Consider the following 25,969-nt stretch of genomic DNA (forward strand, 5'->3'; position numbering starts at 1 on the left):
GACTACCTCCCACTATTGGTTCAAGTGATACATGCTGCGAGGTGCCGGGGAGAACGTTACAAATGTATAGCCACAAGTGGGAGAAGTGTGGAGGTGCTGGCAAATCTGGGAAAGGAGTGGGGGTTCACCCAGTTCGGAAAGGTTATCACAACCTCAAATGTAGACGCTTTGCTCATGTCCTTGGTACCAGGTGCACTGTAGAGCTAAGAAATAATGAATTCAGTATTTGAGCTTGATGACGACAGAAGAAGATCACCATGCGGAAAAGATGGACAGAAGGTGCTGGCAACATTCACCTGGCATCCCATATGGAGCAGGCTAAATGTGTGGTTCTATGGTCTTTCATCATCAGAAATTATTACAAATGCCTTTTATACGTGTACAAAATTACGAAAAAGTCAGCAATTTATTTTGGGCACCCTCCCCAAACTCCCCCTCCACCACCGATTTTTTTGCAATTCAGGAACCTCCCAACCCTTTATCTGCCCTTTCCTACCCCCCAAAATTTTGATTACCTTTTTCGTAATTTCATAGTCGTTTGAAAGGCACAGGTTAAAATCACTGACGATGAAACATTATACCATATGTGTATAGGGTCGTATCAACAAGCTATCCGGATTTGTAACCTATGTTATGTATGTCACTTGTGACACTGTGTACCTTTAAAAAGTATTGTTCATGCTATTTTGAGCAAAGCACTTTGTGGCAGCACAGATCATTGCTGGCATGTACTTGTATTTTTATTAGAATAAACCTTCTTCTCCTTGAACAAGTGTGCTGGGCCTTTTTCCCTATTATGGTTGTAATCAAATTTCCGCAGAGATGAAGGTTTCCAGGCCACACATCTGGAGGGGCTGCAGCCCCCTGCAGTGACCAGTCCCAAGCGTGTAAGCCGTAGTGATGTACAGGAGCCGTTTTGACAGAATTCCTGTTTGTTCTTTGGAGCGGGCCATGGCTCCTAGGGCGGTGATGGCCGTTAATGGGAACCTATGACGGAGGAGTTGACGGAGGAGTTGAGTCAATACACAGATATATGTACATCTCTTGCAGGCATAAACAACAGGGGGCAGATGCTAAGAGGGAAGTTGAGGGAATAGGATAAAATGTGTGTGAGTTTGTGGCTGTTGATGAGGAGGGTATGAAGGTGAATGGTGGAATGGTATGTGACTGAGTTGAGTAGTATGTAAAGACCACGTGGCGGTTATATATTTTTATTATTATTATAAGTATAAGAGAAATGGAGAAGTGGGATCCGGGGCAGGGAATAAGATGGCGCCAAATTTTGAAATAAGATAAGAGAATATAGAAGTAGGGGCTTTGTATAATAGAGGGCATGAATTCCTTTTCCCAATATATTTCAGCTGGGGGAATACAGTGAAGCAATGGTTATTTTAGTTTATTGTTTTACCTTGTTGTTTTAGTTTTTTAACTAATCTTCTAGGTAGCTGGGGCCAAGGGAGGGCCTGTGGAAGAAGTAGTGTGGGTGTTGTTTGTAGGGAGAGTGCGCACGTGGGTGCACAGAACGACTGGGAAAGAAGGTTTGTGGGAGCAAAGGACTGGTAGGAACACCTAATATGAACTGCATTTTGGATATGGTGTGACATTTTTGTACATAAAGGTTTTAACATGGGCATAGCTATACCATTAGAGTACATTTGTAGTGAATTGCCGTTGTACAAGGATAACATTGAATAATATCACATGCATTGGGTGGCGGAGACACAGGGGGGAATGTTCCACCCATGGCCAGAGAAGGGTCCATACAAAAGAGGGGTACTGGAACACAGAACTGCTAAATATAAAGGTAAACCGCTCCAAAGGAGGAAAGAGATTTTAGAATTGTGGAAAATGTCAGAGGACATAAAGGACAATGATGAGCATAAATCCCAGTGTGACAAAAGCCCAGCCCCGAGTGTAATTAAAGCAGCAGAATCCGAGGAAAAACAGTTACACCTGCCCACCTGTAGGGTGTTATCCGACCCGTCCCACCACTGGATACACCAACCCAACGTATGTGCCCTCAACTGCCACTGACCCACTAAAATCTGTATTACCGCCCCCATACCAAACAAATACTAATGCTGCAATGCCAATGGACAGGAAACCACAGAAGGAGTTTGAAGAGGCCTTTAGGCAGCACAAATGGAATTGGCATGTTTGAGGGACCTCAGGGAAGAAGGAAGAATTTCGGGATGTGGACTAGACAAATGGAGGGCCAGTGATATTTTGTTTAGATTGGACAGCACCACGATTAAGGACGTTCACATTGAAAAGGGGAAGGTGAAAGGCGATGAGCAAGGGGCAAGGAGTGTAGACAACGGGACTGTGATGTTGGATGGAAATACAAATACAGAGCTGCAGAAGGATGAGTTAAAGGATGAGGAGGAAGCGCTGGCAGTTATGCCAAGGGTAGAGAGTTTATGGAGTTCACAGTTGAGGAACAAATTTGGGAGGGCAGCAGTGGCAACAAAACAAGGTGAGTGATGTCAAGAAGGGGAGAAGGGGAGTGGGTACACAGTTGCCATTATTGAAAAATGGCCCCAGGAGGGCACAGTACATACCTTGGTCCCAGCTGGCCAAAAAACATGATTAAAGTGCTCCCAACCTTCACTGCATTGGCTGGGAAATGGATATATGCTTTTGAAAAACAAACATCTGGTATTTCTTCAGCTGTGAGAAATGTAAAAGGTTTGCTTGTAGCAATTGTGGGAGATCAGGCAGGGGATGTCAAAATAGACGGTGATATGCATGTTGGGGCGCACTTCAATGACATCAGAGTGTAGGTGTGGGCTGTACTTCGGCGGATATACCCTGATACACCAGATTTGCAGTCCATAATGTAGTATACACTGGGGGACGATGAAGAACCTGCTCAATACATTTTGAATGTAGGGGAGATGTCGAGGACAGAGACGGGAGAACAGTGGGCCCAATGTCTGCTTTTTAATTTCATTATTAAAGGGGAATTGCCCGAGAAAGTACAGAATGCTCTTGATAAGATCATGGGTATAGAGGCGAACGGGTGGGCTGAAATACAGACTATAATTGATCATCACTGTAAGCGGATCACATAAAGAGAGAAGGAAACAGCCCAAAGTTTGCAAGCTGAGGAAGCAAAGGTAGTACAGAAGAAATTAGCAAAAATATCAGTTGAGGGATTGGTTGTGGCAAGTCACTCAAATGGACTCAGCAGAGCAGGCAGCAGCGCAAACAGATGCAAGAATAGCACCAGTTTGGCCATGCAGAGAGAAATGGAATGGTGGGTCTGAATCACAGTACCCTGAGTGGTATCAAGGAGGTCAGCAACATGAAAGGGGAGGGTTTCAAGGAGGAATGGGGGCAGAGGTGGATTTGGAGGAATGGGGCCAAGAGAGGGAGCAGGACCAGTTAAATGTTGGGGATGTGGAAAAAATTGTCATTTTGCGAGGGAGTGCAGAAGCAGAATGGGAGTGGGATACAAGCCAGGCACTCCTAGTGGACCACAACTACAGCAGCAAAACCTTCAGGTGCCCCCGATGCCCACATCAATATCATATGAGATACACCAAGCATATACACAGCTGCCACCATGACCCCCTCAGGCACAGTTGCCTAACCCACCCCGCCCGGCACCCCAATACAAGCTGCATTGCCAGGCTAATCATACAGCACGCAAATACCCAGAAGCAATGCTGTTCCTAATGGGACCGTGACACACTATTGAGGAGTCCCTGGAGGCAACCCTTTGGCGTTCCCAGGTACAAATACATATCCTGACTAGGACAGCCCGCAGAAAGCTCTTGCATGCCCAGTCCTGTCCATGGCTACCTCCCAGACAAGAAACCCTTGGTGGGTGCTGAGATAGGAAATAAACAATTTGCTTTTATGCTTGACATGGGAGCCACTAAATCATACATTAGTGAAGGAAACTTCCCATTATCAGGTGAAAACCTCGACACGCAAGGCTTCTCTGGGGCTGTGGTAATGTTTCCTTTTACAGAATATTTATCCATCAAAATAGTAGGCAAAGTGATGCGTGCACCTCTACTATATTCGGAAACCTCACCAGTAAATCTGTTCGAGTTTGATCTCTTGATAAAACTTAACATGTTCATCTCCTTTACAGATCGCAGAATAGTATGTGCTACCCCAGGAATGTGTGCTGTGGGGGAAATGCTGGTAATACATTTCAGAGGAGGGGAGGTGGTGGTTCGCCAATATCAGCCGATTATACAGTGCTTAGGGAAAACACTGTGCTATTATTGCGTTGTTGGTACAAATATGTTTCGGTTTGTATAGCAGTCGGAGGGTGCTGTAGTTACATAGGCCGTTATTGGGACGTGGAATTTAAATTGAGTCTCATTCAATGTGATATCCTGTGGTTGTGGTCGTAAAAGAACAGATATGCATCTATGAATTGTGTATTGAGCTCACAGTACCCCCAAAAGAAGTAATAGATGCAGAATTGTTTTAGGATCGGGTTGATGATGGAGAGATAGTTTTGGCTAATTGAATTCCCTGCCAGATAATGATGCAGTGCTATAAAGTACAATGTCCTATGATGACCCTCTTTCATCGAAAACAACCTAGAACAGGTTCCCGAGAGGTTATTGACAACCAATGCCCATGATGTTGGCCTCTTACAGGGAGTGGCACCCACTCGAATAACACTTAAACAAGGTGCAGTGTTACCTCGGGTGAAACAGTATCAGCTATCCAAAGAAGAAGAGGAGGGCATATGAGATACCATCTCTACACTCCTAAATTGAAGGATTACTGTGCCCTCTAACTCCCCATGCAACATGGCCATATACCAGATAAAGAAGGCGAAAGGGTCAGGTTTAAGAATGATGCAGGATATCCACCCCTTGAATGACATGGCACAGGCAGAATTTCCGGTAGTTCCTAATCCTGCAGCCATTTTGTGTACTATTCTACCTGAAAAATGCCTTCTTTTCCACACCCCTGCACCCAGATTCTCAATATCTCACTGTGTTTATGCATGGCAGAAGGTTTACGAGCACACAAGATTACTATAGGGGTATTGTGAATCCCCTTATATCATTAACAGAATACTAAATACAGATTTAGGAAACATATAGGTACCCAGCACTATCATTCATTATGTGGACGACTTGCTAGCATGCAATGACAATAAACAACAATGCTGGAGGGACTCTGTCATGATATTGCACTTGTTAGCATACACAGGGTGCAAGGTGGACAAGGCCAAGTTACAATACTGCCTCCAGGAGCTTCTTTACTTGGGACAATTAATATCTGCCCATGGAAAGAAAACAATACCTTAACACGCTGCATCAGTGTGCAGCGCTCTTCAGCCAAAAATGCTCAAAGAAATGCAGATGTTTCTTGGGCTGTGTAATTATTGCAGAGCGTGGATCTTAGATTGCGCTGTGTACACTAGGCTCTTGTTGCAAGCCCTTAACAAAGCACAAAAGACAGACAATAAGATAACATGCAAAAACAAAGAGGTGATGGCTGGAAGGTTTAGAATTAATCTTAACCACTTGCATTGCTCGGGGAAACACTCCAGACCATTGTTCTTCGCCTGCCAAGCCATTACAGAAGGGGAATGCCCATATGCAAATCAGGCTTGGTCCCACCTCAAAAGGGGCAGTCCAGCCCAAACTGCTAGGTCACATCCCTTCTGCACGAGACCACAAGCATCCTCAAACATGTTTCGCCCTTGTTGGGCCTCAACAGTGAGGAATAGCTGGGGTCACTAGGCCCAGAAGGCCCGGGACCCACATCTGGGCATACCCGTCCCACTCGGAGTGACAGCAAAAACAAAGAGGTGATGGCTGGAAGGTTTAGAATGAATCTTAACAACTCGCATTGCTATGGGCAACCCTTCAGACCATTGTTCTTCGCCTGCCAAGCCATTAAAGAAGGAGAAAGACCATATCCAAATCAGGCTTGGTCCCACCTCAAAAGCGCCCAAACTGCTAGGTCACATCCCTTCTGCATGAGACCACAAGCATCCCCAAACATGTTTTGCCTTGTTGGGCCTCATCAGTGAGGAGTACCTTGGGTCTCTAGGCCCAGCAGGCACGGGACCCACGTCTGGGCATACCTGTCCCACTCCGGGTGACATAGCAAAAACAAAGAGGTGATGGCTGGAAGGTTTAGAATGAATCTTATGTCATTAAACAATAGGAAAATAATTATAAAAGCGAATCGCACATGTGTACCCAAACATTTTAATGTAAGACAGGGAAGGCTGCACCTCTACTTCTAAACAAATAACAAGGAGATGGGGATTCAATCAATAAGTAGAGTTTATTTGTATATTTTTCTATACAAAGCAAAAATCCATTTTATTAATTCGGACTATAAATAGAACCACCTAAAAAATCATCAAAACCAACATAAATGTCCACACAATCCTAAGTACAATGCTCAATAGCTAAGTCACATGAATATCACAAAACACAAATAGACATATCACAATTGATACAATTCAATACATTTTAACATTCAGATAAAACCAGACTCAATGGCTGGATATGACACAGTGATGGTTAATTCCACCTACATTTTTGTTACGTCAAGATTCGCCTAACTTATATAAGTTTCTGTCCCAAAAAGCTGACACTAGCTGGACATTCCTCAAGGGCAACAAGTGTAACCAAGGATTATGCCTTGTAGGTGGCCGGTGAGACTTACTCCAGTTATTCCTTGTGTCACTGTTCAACACATCCCTGCAATAGTCTTAATCGATAAGCTCAATACCACTGTTTCTGGTTGCTTTTGACCAGTTGCATCATCCATCTCATTTGTCAAAACAACATATTGAAAGCAGGTATACAAGAGGCCTGGTTTGTTGCGAGTCTCCAGGAAGTTCTTACTAAATTGGTGATAAATTATATCACATGCCAAGTACTTGTCAGACCCTGAGGAAAATGTGAGGTGCATTACCCAGCCCTACTATGCGTTTTAGAGAGCTCCATATTGATTACGCTGACATGGGAGAGCGGTGCAATGGTTGTAGTTATGTGATGGTTGTAGTATGTCCAATCTCCCGGTGGCTTGAAGCAGGTCCTTTGCACATCTAGATGCTAAATGCGCTGGCAAATTTTTGGTGAAAGAGGTGCTTCCTCATTGCGGTGCCTATGATGTGTTGTGGTCAGACAATGGCACCCCTTTCTTTAATGAACTCTTTAAGGAAGTGACCTTGTTGCTAGGCACCAAGGATCAGATGTGCACAATGTACCACCTCCAGGCCAATGGAGTTGTTTGAGAAACTGGGTGCATTGTCTCCTTATTGCTTTATTTAGCCTGTGCACGCAGCCCTGTAAGGCTCATCATTTATCACCACATGAGGTGGTAACAGGCAGTTGAATGCATACTCCTCTATCTCCTGAAAGGAAGGCCACTGATGCTCGCAGGGCAGTGCCTGTTCTGGGTGAGGAATGGAAAGATTACTTGACTGCTTTAACTAGATTGATCACATCTATTTCTCAACAGATAGCACCACAGAGTTCAGAAGAATGAACCAGTGCTGCGTCTACTTTATCAACTTCACAGCTCCTTCAATTGTCATTGGGTGATCGTGTGTTTGTTAGGAACTTTGTGCGCAGGTGGATTGAGCCAAGATACAACAGGCCTTTTACCATTGTCTATGCCACTCCATTTGCGGTAAAGGTCCTGGAACTGCGATATTGGGTGCACCTTCCGGGTGTCCGAAGGGCTCCTGATGTCACACTCCCCACTAGTGAACACAACAGCAGTACATGAGTAGTGTCTATTGAGAGTGAATGCATATTTGCAGAGCGATTCACCAGACATCTGTGTGTCTTTGAACTGCACACACAATCTCATAACTTGCGTATTTTAATTGAATGTTGAGTGTTGTTTTGATTTAAATGTTAGTATAGTTACTGTTTCGGGTACCTTGTCCTTTTTTTCCTTTCCCGTATTATGTGATCTTTTGTTTTCCTTTTTTTTATTTATCAAGGAGTCTCCTATTTCTAATTTACAGTATGGAGCTGAAACAAAAACTAATAATGCTAGGCTTCTTTCTATGTATATTTTTGTGATGCATTTCACATTGAAAACATTTTGTATTTTTATGTTTGGTTTAGCAATATATTTAGTATGTAATTTTAATGTGGTTGGAACATATAAAAGGGGTGGATACCCGAAGGAGGTGTACCAGGGGCGGGTGTTCATACCAGATAGGGGACAACATACAATACTTGGAATACACATTAATACATTAGCAAACGGAAAAATTATGACACAGACAATAAATATAAATGTATCACCAGATGCAAAGTCATATGTGCCATATGCAAGCATATTAAAGCATTTTAAAAAACAAACTAGAAAAAGGTATGATGAATACAGAGGTTTAGGTTTTGACATGATAGAGGACGTGCACCACTGAGAGGTGAGCAACAGTTGGCACGCGGAGCTGAGCTTGGTGGGGTAACAGAGGGTAAATGGGAGTTGTTATGTTTACTTCTTAAAACCACATGCGTCGGGAGAACCCAAGGTACTGATACCGCAAGAGGTACCGTTTTTGGATGCTCAACGTCTTGTCCATCTATCACTATGTAGATTGTGAAGCAGGTTCAGCGTGCACAGCATACGCCTTGTGATAATGGATCAAAATGAACAGCAGTGTGCCCATAATGCCAGAAGCCCACAGTGCCTATATAGAACATAAAAGCAATTAGAAGGAGTGAAGTGTGTCACCAATCAGTGGGAAGATACTGTGATGAGCTGTCTGGCAGGAGGACGGATAGGACATAAATAATAAGTGTGTTAAGAGTACTGAGGAAAGCACGTGGCAAAGCTGACATGGATTGAAGCAAAGGAGAAACCAGTGAAGGCGCAGAAACAACAAGATTGTCAACTGTGCTTCTACAATACAGGAGATGTCTCTGTGGGCTCCAATGACCAGTTCAATGTGACAATAACTATTCCAGACATCAATGAAGGAACAGCAGTACTGATGGATACGTATTGTGTCTGTGACCAGCAGGCGTTCTTGCAACCGTCCCAGAAGCATATCTAAATATGAGACCAGGGAGCTTGGTCATCCCTACACCATCACCAGAACCCACTGCCTCTGCATCACCACTAAAGCCTCCTGTCTTTCAGATCTTGTCAGAGAAGAAGGAAACTTTACTTTTGAAAAGGGAAAAAAGGTATAACTATCTCCGGAAAACTCTGCTCAATTGCTTAAAGAAATACCTGCTCAATGCAGACTGTACAATGCAGAAGAGACATTTTTCACTTCTCTGTTAGTGCCAGGGGTACAAACGGCGGCCAATTACAAATGGCTGCACTTATGCCAGTTGTGGTGTCCGAGCTGGTGATCTTTTGCACATGCCAGTTGGGACATCGATGCTGTGTTAAAGCTACCCCTAATAGAATGATGATGTTGTTTCAATTGGGGTAACACGAAAAAGGCCTATCTGTCCCTATTTCTAGAGGCTGTTGCCTGCCTACCTAAAGAAACAAAAGGTGCCTGTCTGTCATCAGTAAGTCCCAAATAAAGAAAAGTCCTCAGTCTGAATCCTATGCCACCTGACCCTACCATTACGATAACTAGCTTCAACAAGTCCAGGGGATTGGCTTGAGTCTCATGGTGTGCCAATATCTCTGAGCATCTCTTTGTAACTTTCCTTGGGATACTTTCTCACATTCTTTTTGGAGGTTTTAGACCTTACACAATCTATTCATACAGGCTTCTTCAGCTTGCCTGTGGTTTGCTCTCACTTGATTTGTTCACTTATCTGGGTTCTCTCTTTGTACTTCTTGTTCACTTGATAATCTTGTATGTTCTCCTTTATTACAATATTTCATACCACAGTTTCTTCCCTTTTCATCTTGGCACTCATGACCTTCCTTTATCTGCTCTTTGTTTTTTGGGTCATCATAGATTTCCCAAACAGGGTTATTCAATCTCCTCTTTATCAGCTTTACAAAGTTCCATTTACACAGGTTTATCTTGTAACTCATCATGAGTATTGGGACGAGTTTCTCTTCTCACTTTCTGCTGCCACCAGCGGCCTCATGCTTCTCCTGTTCCCCAAATGACCGCTTTGTATGTCGGAACGTTGCAGGCCATGGCATTCTCTTGGGTGATTCTCTTTTATACTGCATTTCTTGTTCTTTAGTTTTTCCATGTCCCTCTTGTCAGCTTCCCTTTTGCTGTATACGTAGATTGATTTTGGTAAGCTGCTCGCGTTCTGACTTCCCTTCTCGTTCTGTGATTTCGTTGGTCTCTCTGGCCTCAGTGTGTTTCGTCGGGTATCGTGCCCACCATGATATGGATGTGATCTTGCCAACACCTGACACAGGACTCTACTTTCCTGTTGCACAATGGCTCCTTGTTGTTGGGTACGCAGGATCTGCTGAGTCTCACTCTGGCACTTTGCAGCTTTTTGAAAGTCATGGGTTGCGGGTTCGTCTCAGTTCTGTCTGCTCCAAGGCGTGCTGACGTCAGGGGGCTTCTCCTACGTATGATACTCTCTGCTTCTCCATGTTCATCCACTCTTCCCAGTTAAGTATGCGTATTCTCTTAAAGAGACATTGGGCCTCATTATGAGTACAGCGGTAAAGGGGTTAATGGCACCAGTGAGGATGCCGGTGCCGTTAACCCCTTACCACCGCATTCCGAAGTCCCTTAGCGGATCCCACTAAGGCCGTCTGGTTTTACCAGTCGCCCTTAAAGGGAGCTGCTAAGGGACCAGGGAGCTAATAAAGGGCCCGCTATTTGCGGGCCTGCTATTTGCGGGCCCGTTATTACCTCATTCCCCATTCCCATTGAGCCCTATGGGGGCTCGAATGTGAATGGGGAATTGTTTTCAGAATGGGGACATACCGGGTCCTCCAAGGTTGGAATGACCCGGTAAGTCCCCATACCGAAGACCCGGTATGCGGTATGGGGGTAGCCATGGCGCTAATCGCACCATGGCTACCTCCATACTCGTAATGAGGCTCATTCTCCTTTCTTTCTCCGTGCAGGTTGGTTCCAGCATTACCTTCAGCCAACTATGTGGATGTTACATCAGTCTTCGTAGCAGATAGTCCCATGTTTGCTACAATGTTGTTTGCCTTAGGGATTTAATCACAGGACTCATTAATCCCTAAATGGGGAGTCCTTCCCAGTAAGGTCCCATTTGTGAAGACCCATTGAGGTTCTTGTGAACCGGGCAGGCCTCCCTAGAATCAAGGAGGGAGGTGCCCCCTTGGGGCGAAGCGACACATACTTTTGATTCATCACTGCACCTGTCACCACATAGGTTTCCCACATCTACCTTTCCTGCATCTGACCAACACATTCCACTCCCCTCTCTTACAGAGTGATGTGCGGTGAAGCCAACATTATTGCCAGTTGGGTGCTATATAAGACAACCTACCTTACCTATGCCCATGGACCCTACAATGCATATAGTTCCCAGCATTATAGCTTCTAACTATGAGAAATCTGAAACTCTGTATCATTACATTCTTCTTATCAAACTCCTGCATCAGATAAATAAAACTTTTCAAACAGAATTCAAGGTTTTATGATTTGTTGTCAGCACCTGAGTGAATCGTAAGGTCAGCTGCCTCACAATGTAACAGAGACCCATTCCCCTAACAATAGGTCAGTGGTGCAAGGCACAATATGTGGGCTCCCATGTAGCAATGCCAAGCCCTCCTCCCCCAAACCTGTCAACAAAGCACTTTCTATGCCACACTCCAGGCCAGCGTGGACCTCCAAAAAGGTTCATGTGCATAATGAGGATGTAAGTGTGTGTTTTAATCATATCTTTATCAAACCTTAAACCTTTCAACTAGTGTAGAAACAATGGGGCTGTACCTGGCTCTCAAATGTACCAGTCAATGCTGTGCATGACCAGTAATATTACGCACAGCATTGATAGAATGAGAAAACATGTTCATGCTGGCTCTGCCAGTATATGCCAGTATACCCACAAATTAGCATTCTCCGGCTGGAATTGCCCTTAATGCTGGTATACATCTCTTGCCACATGAAGCTGTTATTGCAGGCTGCATAAATGCTTGTCCAAACCTGCAAACACATATAAGAACACTCTTCAGGGTAATTTTGCCCTCATTGCCAGAAAAATAAGCAATGCTTCCTTCTACCCCCTTCCTCCACTTCCCCTCCTCTCCCTCTCCCCTGTTCTCATGCTTTAGCACTTGCACGTAATGGCACCTATCATGCTTACATTATCATAAAGGCCTTGTGGAATGTTTTAATTGGACAACATCTAGTTCAGTTCCCTTCATACCCTCAGTTAATAGGTGGGCATCAGTCAGCAAGATAGGTCAGCTTCCCTCCTCTGTCTGGTTTTTATCATTCTGCAATAGAGTCTGTCTGCTTCCTTTTACAGTGAGGAAGTCATGGGGTTTAACTCCAAATAAGGCCAGGCCAATGTTTAAGAGTGAAGGTGACAGGTGTAGCCCATTGGAAAAAGCAGACCAGTCTCAAACACTTCTGTTTCTGACTTAAGGTCTAGTACATGATCAGGAATGGGCCTTCTTCAACTTTACCAGAATGAACAGGTGCTCAAGGGAAGGAAAATGTGCCTGAAAACTTAAAAGTGCTGGATGTGCCCAATGCAGGCCATAGAAAATATGTGGCTGAAAATGCTGTTTTCCTAAATACATGGAAAGCTATATTTTCTACTTAAAGAGACAGATAGCAGCGTGTACATTACCTTTACGCAACTTGAGACCCTGATCCAGAAATCTAAAGTGAAGCCAAGCACTTTACATTTCTCACAAATAAAAACACTTACTTGTCAACATTTAAATGACCTAATTTAAAAGGAGAGGCCTACTCAGAGAATTGTGATAATCATGTTACTGCAACTAAAGAAAGACATTACACATGGACTGATTCAAAACTGAAGCTGTACTTTGAAAAGCATGGATGCAGAGGGGCATTTCCACTGAAACAAAACTGTGACCCATGAACTGTTGGTCTGGGCTCTCTGGGAGAAATATGTCTGGTTTTAAATTTAAAGAGAAGAAAATACAAAGAAATGATGTAGGTGAGATTTCAACTACAGTGAATTGTTGATAACATAGCTAACAGACATAACCTGGAAGGTCAGGTGCCCCATAAAAAGTGCAATTAGTTCTGAACAAAGACCCTTTTGAAATCTGAACTCCAGGCTTTTCGGTTTTGGGCATACCAAGAAGAATGTCTGGTTGTAAATTAGTTGCTGATAACAGGTCCTGCAGAAGTAACCTTGAGGTCAAGCTTCCCATAAACCTGTACATTAAGCAATGAGCAAGGCTTTTGAAGCCAAGCAGAAGAAAATGTTAAGATAAACACGGAAAAACCAGGTGGTTGTTCACAGAATTTCAGGGAAATCGAATCCTACCTACTGAGGCCATGTTTTGCCCTGCCAGTGATTAAACATTGAATACAGTTTTTCCTTAATAGGAGGAGTAGCGTGTGTCTGATAGAGCCCACCCTGGTTTCAAATGAAACAGGAGAAAAATCCCATTGTGACCCTGTAAAAATGAAAATTGTGTGATGTACATAGTATAAGTTATGTGGAAAGGTATGATTTTTGCCATTTACATACACCTGAGCAATGCGAGTGTTGGCATGGGGGAAGATCGTGAAAATCAGGTTTAAGTGGGAAATCGTCCCTATTTTAGATATTTTGGCGCAGCAGAAAACCGTTAAAAATGGTAACTCCGCTCAGGAAGGACGTGCCAAAGTAAAATTAGTATGGCCGGATTTGTGTAAAATATAGAACATATATATATATATATTACATGGCCACATTAGTGGCCCTGTAGTTATGGTTAAGTTGCTGTTTCCATAGGAAGAGCACTTTTTGGGCGGCTTATAACTTCGCTCTCCCTGGACGGATCCTCACCAAACTTTGCCAAAAATGTATTTGGGTCACTCTGAATTATTTTGCAAACTTTGGTGAGGATTCATCCAGGGGAGGCAAAGTTATAGGGGGGTCCCAAAACTTGTTTTTCCCCATAGACTGAATGGGAAAACATTTTTGCTCGCGACTACAGCCCAAACCGCTGGACGGATTTTCACCAAATTTGGACCAGGAGCAGCGGCTTGGTCCCGAAAGCATGCTTTTGCAAATTTGGTGAAAATCCGTCCAGTAGTTTTTTTTAAAATGACCAAAAAGTAGGTAAAAAAAATAGTGATATCTGTGTTCGGTCCGCGGACAGACTTCCCTGTTCGCTCCGTGGACAGTGTCCTTATTGGCCAATCGGCTTGCGTGATGTTCGCGGACATGCATCGTGTTCGCTTATTGGACGGCGCGGAGCGTGAAGCGCGTCAGATTTTCGGTAGCACCCGCCATCTTGGATTCGCAGTCGTCCGCGGACAGCGTGATGAAACTTTGTTCAAAATTTGTGTTTAGTAGAGTGTGTTGGTGTGTAGGAATGTTTGGGGAGGGTGGGAGTGTGTATGAGATAGGATGAAAGTTGTGTTTTTTATGTGTTAGACGTTCTTTTTGTGTTCGATTTGTCTGCGGACATCACAGGTGTTCTGAAATGTTCTAAATAAACTGAATGGGGGGTGTTCTGAGGACTCAATATGTGTCCGTTTTGTTCGCAAGCAAACTGAAACTGTTCTAAGAACACTCACAGTGTCCTGAAATGTTCGCAAATAAACAAAATAGGGGTGTTCTGAAGACGTTGTCGAACACTCGCTGTGTCCTGAAATGTTGGCAAATATGAATGGGGTTGTGGCTGACAAGTTGAATGTGTTCTAAGAACACTCGCAGTGTCCTGAAATGTTCGCAAATAAACAAAATGGGGGTGTCCTGAGGACGATGTCCATATTGTTCTTTGTCAAGTTGAATGTGTTCTTAGAACACTCATGGTGTCCTGAAATGTTCGCAAATAAACGAATTGGGGGTGTTCTGAGGACACTGTCCGTATTGTTCATTGTCAAGTTGAATGTGTTCTAAGAACACTCGCGGTGTCCTGAAATGTTCGCAAATAAAGAAGATGGTGGTGTTCTGAAGACGCTTCTAAGAACACTTGCGGTGTCCGGGGAATGTTCATAGGGGGTGTCCTGAGGACGCTGTCCGTATTGTTCTCTGTCAAGTTGAATGTGTTCTAAGAACACTCGCGGTGTCCTGAAATGTTCACAAATAAACAAAATGGGGGTGTTCTGAAGACGTTTCGAAGAACACTCCCGGTGTCCTGGAATGTTCGTATGGGGTGTCCTGAAGGCATAGTCCATATTGTTCGCTGGCAAGTTGAATGTGTTCTAAGAACACTCGCAGTGTCCTGCAATGTTTGCAAATAAACAAAGTGGGGGTGTCCTGAGGACGCTGTCCGTATTGTTCTCTGTCAAGTTGAATGTGTTCTAAGAACTATCGCGTTGTTCTGAAATGTTCGTAGGGGGTGTCCTGAAAACGCTGTCCGTATTGTTCGCTGGCAAGTTGAAAGTGTTCTACGAACACTCATAATGTCCGCGGACATTAAAAGTTTCCATAGACCATAGTTGAAATGTTTGACTCTATGGATGTGATATGCTGCGGTGGTTGTTGCCAGGGCATAGAGTCTTGGGTGCATGGCCATTTGGCCATGCACCCAAGACTCTATGCCCTGGCAACAACCACCGCAGCATATCACATTCATATTTACGTATAACTTTGGGTGAAAAACAAATGTATAAGTAACAAAGGTATTAGATGCTATGGATGTGATATGCTGCTATGGTTCTCCTTATTATTGTATACTTACTGTTTGGTCTAGTAACGGGAGTCCATGTTTTTCTTGTTAATTTCTGTGATAAAAGAAAATAGCATGTTAGTATTAGTATTTTGTAATGACTTATTACATTGTATAATCAATATACTTTTTTTTTTTTTTGGACCCTCATTTTTAGTAGATTACAAATCAGCGTACTGTGCAATTTGCTCAGTTTCTGTATTTGTTGCTAAAATCATTGGGTCTGTGGGAGAAAAAAAATCCATGTTGGATTAAAAAAAAACCTTTTTCTGTTATGCTACAGTTTATTTATTTTCTTTATTTTCAGTGTTCACTTGTTGTTTCTGGCTAATGCCTTACACTTTGGCTTGTTGTATTTTTTTGGAGCAGTAACATATTATTTATTTGTTTTGATATTATCAAATTTTGGAGCAGTTAGATACCAATTGCCGTATTCTAAGTGTCTATTTTTTTTATATATTTCAGTGGTATTGATTTATCTATTTGGATATTGTTAAATTTTGGGACAGTTAGATACCAATTGGCGTATTCTAACTGTGTATTTTTTGGTCTAATTTAGTGGTATTCATTTATCTGACTAGTTGTTGTAGAATCTTTGAGCAGTTAGATAGCTTTTGGAGTATTCTAACAGTTTATATTTTTTTAACACAAGTTTACTTAGGGTTTAAATACAGTTTAGTTATCAAATTTTGGTTTTAAGAACATCAAATAAGCGTTTGTAAGATTTCCTGGTAATCTCTGCTTTAGAGTAATGGTACTATCATTACATTCAAACCATCCACATTTCCTTTTTATATATGCAGTGTAGTGCCCTGAATTGGTTGTGGCTCCTGCGTGGTAGATTATACCTATTGTTGTGAAGGTTTTCTTACCAAGTGTTATTTGACCATGTGTGAATCCAGTCAGCTTGCAGTTGTTTTTGGTACCATCTGCATTGTAACGTAGAAGCATTAGTATTATGTATTTACTATGTGTTGGTATTACTAACGTGGAGCGATTATCTGAATTGCAGGTAGAGCATAATCTACCATGGTTTGCATTTTGTACAAGTCGCTGAAATGGAATGGATTCACAATTTGGTATTGATATATATATGAAGCGTTCATTGGGGATTTCTTCTTGTGTCACATTGTTGCAGAGAGTGCATGTACGTTTCCACATGTATGAAATCTGGAAGATTTAATTTATAGGTATGTTTCTGTTTTCCAGTACTTGTAGTAAGTACATTAGAAATTATTGTGGATTTATAGTGAATTTCACCATTCCAGCAAAGTAGTCCAATTGTTGTCTTATTCCAAAAACACTATACGTGTTTTCAGGATTGTTTGCTGCATTTCTGTGAAGTACTAACATTTGCAAACACAATGGGTCTGTACTGTGTAAGTAAATGTTGTCAACAATTGGTGGTAATTGAAATAGAATATTCATTTCTACATTTGCGTAGCAATTTACACCAACTATATTTGAGAATTTAAATGGTCCAGATAGTTCTGTATCTAACTGCTTTTTTGGAGTTTGTCTTCCTTCTTTAAAGAAGTACTTGGTTTACTTTCCCTAATTGATTCTTTTTTGCTTGTGGTACTTGATGAAGTATTAGTTTCTTTTACTCTCTTTGGAGGATTTGCAGTGACATCCTGTTGCATTTCTGTTTGATTTATTTTTCTTTTATAACGTTTTACTTTTTGTGGAACAGAATATGTGTTTAGGTGGGGGGTGTATAGTGAGCGAAGTCTATTGTATTCTAAAATGCAAGAAATATCAGCGTTTATTTTACTTGCATCAAAGTTGATTAGAAATAGACCGTCAAGTGTACGTAAGCGTGATAGTGCTACATAGCTCATGCCTTCTTTAAAGACTGTGTTACCAATATCTATCATTGCTTTGTCTAGGGTAAGACCTTGTGATTTCTGAATCGTGACTGCGTATGCAAGAGTTAGAGAAAATTGTTCTCTGCGTACATACATATCTTTGAAGAGAAGAAATCTAGCTGTTGAGCGTCCTATCCTTTTTACTTCTGAAAGTTTGTCAAAGAGTATATTGACAAACTGAATTTTGTTGTCGCGAGGGTATGTTTGAAAGCCAACAACTGTACCCAGTGCTCCATTAACTAGTCCTTGGTCCATGTCAAGGTTACGTTTAAGCATTACTCTGCAATTTAAGGATAATTTGAATATCTTTTCTAAGCCTGCTGTGTTCGAGATTGATTTTTCTAAACTATTTAGTCTTGTTGTGGCTTGGTCACACATGGGTAGTGTCTTAGCATGTACATCTAGTTTGTCTGTGGCGCTAATTTCCATGATTGGTTGCATTTCTTTACTTAGCATGATTTCATTGGATTTGAAACAGCTTGCAAGAGTTGGCATTAAGGCCATACAATTGACATTTGTGTGGACTAATTGTTCCATAACATCTGTAACATCTGTAGCACATGCATTATCGCCACAAAGTGCATAATGTGCCGGGTTTTCAATATTGCTTCTGCTTCTTTAGAAAGTATACCAACTCTGATACTTTTTAAAATGTTGACATAAGTGAGATCTGCAGATTGCCGCATGTTTTCTGTAATTCTCTGTATTGGAAATGTTGCCAAAGGTTGACATTTCCAATGCTGCCAACAGTTTTACAGCAGAGTTTGTGTCCTAATGTTTTAAAAATAGGCTCACCTTTTACTGGTGTTAATTGAAGCAGATCTCCAAAAACAATAATGTGTTTTCCTGCAAAGAGCTCTTCACAGTCTGTTTTGAGTACTTCTTGTAATCTGAGGTGAATCAAAGCTAACATCAGGTTGGAGACCATGCTCACTTCATCTATTAGTAGTATTTTCATTTGGTTCAATACTCTGCATAATTCCATTGCAGCTTCTGCAGAAAGTTTGTAATAGTCTAATTTATTCTGGTGTTCTACTAGTAATAGTAGTAATCGGTGTAATGTAACACCACCTATGTTGTAGGCAGCTAAACCTGTGGGGGCAGTGACAACAGCTGACAGTTTGTTGTTTGTCAATTGTTGAAGGAACTTACTAATGATTTTGATTAGGAATGTTTTGCCAGAACCAGCTTCACCACTGACGTACAGTAGTATAGGTTTATAATTATGGCAGGAACATTCTTTATGTTCATGTTTTACACCATGTGCAATTTGTTTTGTTACTTCTTGAAAAATGTTACTTTGCTCATTGTTTAGTTTTGATTGTAGTATAGTTAAGTCCTCCTTATCTTCATACTGACACATGGTGTTTTCTACTTCTATCATAGATAATTCTGCCTCATTTATTATTAGTGGTTCTCCCAGTGGTTCTTGGCTTCCTGTTACAGAAGGTTAACTACTGTCAGGTGTGTCCTTATCTAGTTGGACTTGGAGTTCTTCTTCGTGTTGCTGTTCATTGTGTAACATTGTTTTGTACTGTGTAAAGTTTACATCAGTTATAGTGCTTTCATTTGCTTTGAAAGCATCCTCATATGAGTCATAGTTATCTAGTAATTGTTCTTCTTTTCGCCATGGTTTGAAGAGTTGTAGCAGGGACATGTAATATACTTCTTTATGTTGAGGAGTCTTTAAAGACAATTTGATATGATTAATTAAATTTGGTTTAATGAGTTTAACTAAGCTGCCTTCACAGTTTGTTACTCTATATTTACCTTTTTTTTCATCAGGTTTCATATTATTTTTGTATGTGTAGTTTTGGGCTATGTGGTATAGACACATGTTTTCCAAAGTATTACTTCTGTTTGGGTAGTATGTGTCCAATAAATTGTTTTTTAAAATGTCTTGGCTGTTGGGATCATGTTTGGCTATTGTTTCTATATCTTCATATGATTTTAGAACTCTTTTTTCTAGATTTAGCTGGACCAAGACTTACCATACAACGCAGTACCAGTTAAACGATCAGCTGCTTCATATGATCCACATTCTCTATGGGTGAGCATTTTTATGCCCAAGCTGTATAATTTCTGAGATACTGTTTTATCTGATGACAGGTCATTCCAGAGGTCTTGGAGCTCTGTCTTTTCTGCTTTAGTTAAGTATGCTGTGACATATCGTGCAACTGCAGTAGAATTGTCTGCAATGTACTGCACATCTATGTTTGCATTCCATAAGTGGGCAATGATTGCATTATAATCATTGATATATTTTTCTTCTTATTTTCTTTTTATGTAATATGTATTTTTAGGTGACTTACCTTTAACAATATGTCTAACTGAAGACATGAGGTTGTTCACTTGACCTGCATTTGTAACTGGTCTAGGGAAACCAAATCGGCATTTGGTGTAGTATTTCCCTTTGTTTTTGTATTTGCGGCGACAATATTTTCCACATTTGTGTCTTTGAAATTGTAAAATTTGTGCATGAAGATCACTATTTGTGGCTTCTGATGGAATTTCACAAGTGACATATTTTTCAATAAACTGTAAAACAGTGGCTTCACTGTGTTGACCAAATTTAGGAGCATCTTTGATCCATAAAAGCATGTGGATATTTGGTGCTCCTCTGGCTTGGTATTCTTTTCTCCAAAAGAAGTGTTGCACTTCTCCAAGGGGAGGAATATTTTTATTACAAATAAAATGTAGCATAGCAATGAAGCAATGGTGAAAATATCTTGAAACATTAACAGGATTGTCTTCTATTTTGTGTGATAGCTCTACAGTTTTTGTGTTACTTTTATAAAAAGTTCTACGGCAACATACACATACATGGTTTGGTACTTCAGTTGATGTACTTTTACATTTTAGTATTTCTTTTTTGTATGTGTTTAGCAAAAAGTTGCCATGTGTAAAATTGTTGCTTAATTGGTTTAAAGCTATTTTATTCTGTAAATGGCTTTCACTTCCAAAATATTTTTTTCTGGATATAGTGAATTTCTTCAAGTAGGTCTTTTACTGTACCATGTAGAAGGATGTTATTTAACTTTGCTAGTGCTAAAGCAGGACTTTTAGCATAGTACAGTTTATAGACTAGATTTCTTATAGTTGAATGATGTGTTGATATCCTTTTGATATCATGGAAAGTGGTTTTACAAGTAGGTCCTGTAATGCAGGCCAATGAATGTCCTTGTAGTCCTGTGTACTTGCGCACTGGACAGGTATCCAAATTTTGCAGTAATTTAATTTTGATTTTGTCTTTGCTTTTTACATATTTATTGAGGAATTGGCGTAAAGATTTGAAACTTTGTTTGGGAATGTTACACATTGACGTGCATGGCCATTTGTTCACTAGACGTTCTGATTCAGTTGAATGGAGGGGTAACTCTACGTTTTCAGGGCATATTTTTGTAAGGAGTACTTCTTGTTCCATTATGGTATTATTCACTTTTTCATAACCTCGACCATTGCTATGTATGGCAATTGTATTTGTTTGCTTTTGTTTGTACGCTTCTTCATTTAAATATGGTTCTGTGCTCGTAGTGTGATTTCATTCACCTCCGCAGATGCTTAAAAAGTTCTTTCTGTTGACATTTCGCTTATTGAGAAGTCTTTTTTGTAATTTAGTTATTAGTTTTGTTAGTGGTTTCATTTTGTTTAACAGTAAAATAAATAACTTTCTTTACAGAAGAATTGCACTGTCCATCAACGCTTCTAAGATTAATTTCCTACGATAGGTTTTAAGCATTGAACCTGATTTCTCTCCTGTTTTTATAAGATTTTTAAGGACTTTGTGACTGTACATTTTGGCTAAAATACTTTTCTTGGTATGCCTACTTTGCACTATATTAAAATTTGAAGAAGTAGTTTTATCTGTAGTCATAGCTGATTTTCTGTTAATTGTTTTTTGGTTTGTTTTACATTTTGATAGAGGAGGCAAAGTTTTTGTACTTGAAACTTCTTGTGTTTCACTAAATGACTGTATTAGCTGTTTTGTTTCAACTTTTTTTTACAAATTCTGCTAGAGATGGATGCTTATGTTGGACACTTTTATTTTCATTTGCTCTACTTTTGCGTTGCTTTCTACGGACTTGACTTTTGGTAGGAATTCTTTAGGGTCTGTTGAAAAAAATAAAGAAGATATGGGTTGGGGTGTTCTGGAATGTATGTGGGCTGTGTGCATGAGTGTTTGAGTAAGATTATAAAGATGTATGTAATGGTGTGTGATTGTGCATCGGGAACCACAACTAGTAGGGATAGGTATTCTTGAATTTATGTGTTACTAAACTTGGGTTCAGATGACAAAAAAAAAGTAAGCTAGTGGTGTGGAAAAGTGCAAATAGTAAATCTAATGTATACAATTAAAACAGTTGTTTGTTCTATAATATGAAAATTGTAGCCGTTCAGTTGGGTAATTTGTGTGTCCAAAAATAGGAATTTGTGGGCCATTCTGGCTGTAAATCGCTGTTTAAGACATGGAGATTTTTGGACAAAATGGTAAACAATCTCTATTTTTAGGCACCAAAATAGCTTGTATTAATGTTATAGTATGTTTGATTAATAATACAAATATTATGATGATATTCTACTTACTTTTTTTCTTAAATTAACAGGTAACTTCTTAGTTCTTCTTTGTTCTTCGAATTCGGCTGCTTCTTTTCAGTAGACTGGTCTTCACTGCAATTATAAAAGCTTCAAATTAGTAACTTTGTTTGTATATAGCGAAGTTTTTAATTTGGATATTGCTTTTTTTAATTGAAATCCTCAGTGCCTTCTTTAAAACCATCAAACTAATTTATTTACATAAGATACATTGCATCAGTTCAGTACATATGATATGTTCTTAATGAACAAATTGTATTGAATGACTAACTGTAGCAAAAAAAAATATCTTTACTATGTCTTGTGAAATTTATAATATACCAGTGAATACCACTATTTCTGTAAGTAAGCTGTTCTATGTAATAGCGTGTCAATGTCATGTCTAAATTAAAGTAATTAAGTAAATAAATAAATAAAAACAAAAAAATATGAAATTGTATAAGTATTTTTTTAAAGATTTAAACACAGATTGTGCTTGCATGCAATTTTGTTTGAATATATGTAGTCTATATATTTCATTTAAAAAATGTTAGTTTAACATGATTTGAGTGTGTGTGCATAAAGAAAGTAAATAGTATAAAGGTTTATAAGTGATAGTTGATTTTAGGATATTTAAAAAAATACAACAACATTCATTTTACAGATTACACAAGCTAAAAGTCTGTTTGAAAATGTGTTCATCTACTGTACAGAAAATATGCATACCTGAAGTGTGTGTTCATGCATATGGATATGCATGGAGCTGCAATTAGAAATCTTGGAGACTTGTACAGTATTTCTGGTAGATGGTGCTTGCCAATGATATGACACTTGTACTCAGAGAGATTCACAGTACATTTGCAGTGCTGATCTGTGATGATGCGGTTAGATCTAGAGGTCTTGAATGTGATTGGTGCATGGTCATGTGATTTATTAGCTACATCCAATGAGGGAATCGCAGAGAGAGTGAAGTGGAAATGGTAGAAGGGCTGTTCATGTTACGATATGTCCGCGGACATGGTGGTAGTTCGCGGACATCGGGAGTTACATCCGGGGATTTTTGGGTTCAGAAGTCATGCAAATGAGAATAAGCACTGAAAGGGATTGGTCAGGATTGGTTTAGTGGGTGTGTTGTGCCAGGAGAGAGTTTCTCAGATACTATTTTTGCTGAGAGAACAAAAGATAGCTATGGCTGTGTGTTTCAGAAAACAGATTGTTTGGATTTTGGGAGATTTGTGGATACATTGGTTGAAAGTGCATGCAGAAAGCTGTGGAGTAGCTGTAGATCTTGGATTCCCACATGTGGAAGTACACTGGCATGGAGTATGTGGAATGAAGTGGTTGGACTTGCTACCTCTCTGTGCTACTTTGGAGACAGAGCAACATCCAGACATAATTGTAATTCATTGTGGAGGGAACAGTTTAGGACATGTGACTGGAATTTTTTTGCAATTTGCTATGAGAGAAGGACTTGGGAAGGTTATGGACATGTTTCCTAATTCTCAAGTGATATTTTCATGGATTGCGCAGAGACAAATGTGGCTTTGTTCTTCTTCATTTGGTCCACAAATGGAAAAAGCAAGGTGCAATGTTAATAAGGCTGTTTGTGCCTTTTTAAGAGATTTTGGCATGTCCTCTTTTCACAATGAAAATATTATGTTTCGTAGTACATACATTTTTCGCAGAGATGGAGTCCATCTTACTTATGCTGGCAATCAGATTTTTCTGAGAAATGTACAAAATGCGTTGTGACCTTTTTTGGAATTACAACAACCATTTTGAAGTAGGTGTTAAGCATTTATAATTTTTGACTTACAAACACCACCCAAAGGCTCTTTTCAGAGCCACCACTTCTTCCCAGAGAAAATTGCAATGTTTGTGATGGGGTAGCAACCCAATTTTTTAAATGTTCGCGAACTGTCCGCGGACTTCTAAAAAATACAAAGGGCCCTGCTTCATTTATTTTCACTTCTATTTTTTAACTGTGAAAGGCGGCTCTGAAAAGAGCCTTATTTTTTTTTTGATGTTTGATATTTTGTATTTTTTTTTGTTTTTTATACACGACACACTAGGAGAGGAGGGGAAAGGAAGGTAAAGGGGGGGACTCCAACCACAGGGATAGGAAAGGGCGATCTGAGAGAGGAAGATGTAGAGTAGGTTTTATTTGGGTAGTGAGCAGATCTTCTCGTGCTCTGAGACGATAGTCTCAAAAGCACTACGAAGTCGCTCCCCCCTGCAGAGTACTGTGTCACAGTACATACATACAACTGTGACCCTCAAAAGGTAAGGGTCATCAGCATTCTGTATGGCCTGTGAGGCAGCTGGAGGAAGACGCTGTCCCACAGAAGTGGTCCTTGTGGTGACAGGATCAGAAACAGAGGATGAAGTAGAGGAAATCAACCTGCTACGTTCTTCGCAAGGTACAACCCTGCGAATAGCCCCAGAGTGAAATGACCCAAGGTGTCGCTTCATAGTAGTGGTCCCAAAGCTGTACTTACCGTGCTTCCCACGACTGAGTATCATTTTGCACTCATTGCAGGTAACACGGTTCGCACGAGCCTTAGGAACATTACCATGAATGGTAAATAACCGCCACACCCAAGACTCACGCCTAGTGCGGGTAGTAGGGTTTTCCTCTACCTCATTCTCATCATCCTCTTCTTTCTCCTCCGCATCCTCACTCCTGTTCCCCTCTTCAGGCCCTTGGGGAGGTGGTGGTGGTGGAGGGGGTGGGGGTGGTGCTGAAGCAGGTGCAGCACCAGGTGGCAGTTCTGCAACCAGGGATGCCATCTTGATGGTGTAATCAGCAAGTTGCTGGAGAAATAGCTGTGCTCTGAAGAATAGCCAGAAACACAATGAGAATAAGCTGTAGGGCGTGGTCTTTTATAGGGGTGCTTGTGCGTGGTTCGCAGACATGCGCGCTGTCCGCGGACAGATCGAACACTAAAAAGTTTGAAAAGTTTCAAAAGGTATGTAGAAACTCAGGATTACTATGTGGGACTTGTGCCATGGTGAGATTTTATTGAAAAATATTATGGATTAATTGAAAATGTACTTTTAATTTGTTCGGGGACCCGAACAGTGTCCTCATTCAGAACACGCGATTAGCGTGAGCGCGGTCATATGATCTGTTTGCGAACAAGTCCACGAAGGAAGCGCATGTCCGCAGGACACCAAATGCATGGAGATTGGCTAGCGCATGAGCGTTGATGTTCTACGGACACTGTTCGTGTCCTGAACTAATTAAAATTGCGTCACACGTGAAACGAACATTTCAGGACACTGCGTGTGTTCTTAGAACAGTTTAAATTTGCTAGCAAACAGTAAGGACAGATATACTGTTCTTCAGGACACGTTCAATTTCGTTTATGTATGAACATTTCAGGACACCAATTGTGTTCTTAGAACATTTTCAAGTTGCTAGCGAACAGTACGGACAGGTATAGTGTTCTTTAAGACACCTCCATTTTCGTTTAATTAAGAACAATTCAGGACACCGCGTGTGTTCTTAGAACAGTTTGAACTTGCTAGCGAACACTACGGACAGATATAGTGTTCTTTAGGACACTTGAATTTTTTTTTTTACGAACATTTCAGGACACTGCGTGTGTTCTTAGAATAGTTTCATCTTGCTAGCGAACAGTACGAACAGGTATAGTGTTCTTCAGGACACCACCATTTTCGTTTATTTACGAACATTTTAGAACACCTGCACTGTCCGCGGACACCTACATTGTTTTTTTTTAAAAAAATATAACGAAACTATTTACAACACAATATAAAAATTAAACTTTATTTAACATATATTCATAATTTATGACAGAGAAGGT

This window comes from Ambystoma mexicanum, chromosome 10 (genome assembly GCF_040938575.1).
Source record: "Ambystoma mexicanum isolate Mex_15411 chromosome 10, UKY_AmexF1_1, whole genome shotgun sequence".
Classification (NCBI taxonomy): Eukaryota; Metazoa; Chordata; class Amphibia; order Caudata; family Ambystomatidae; genus Ambystoma; species Ambystoma mexicanum.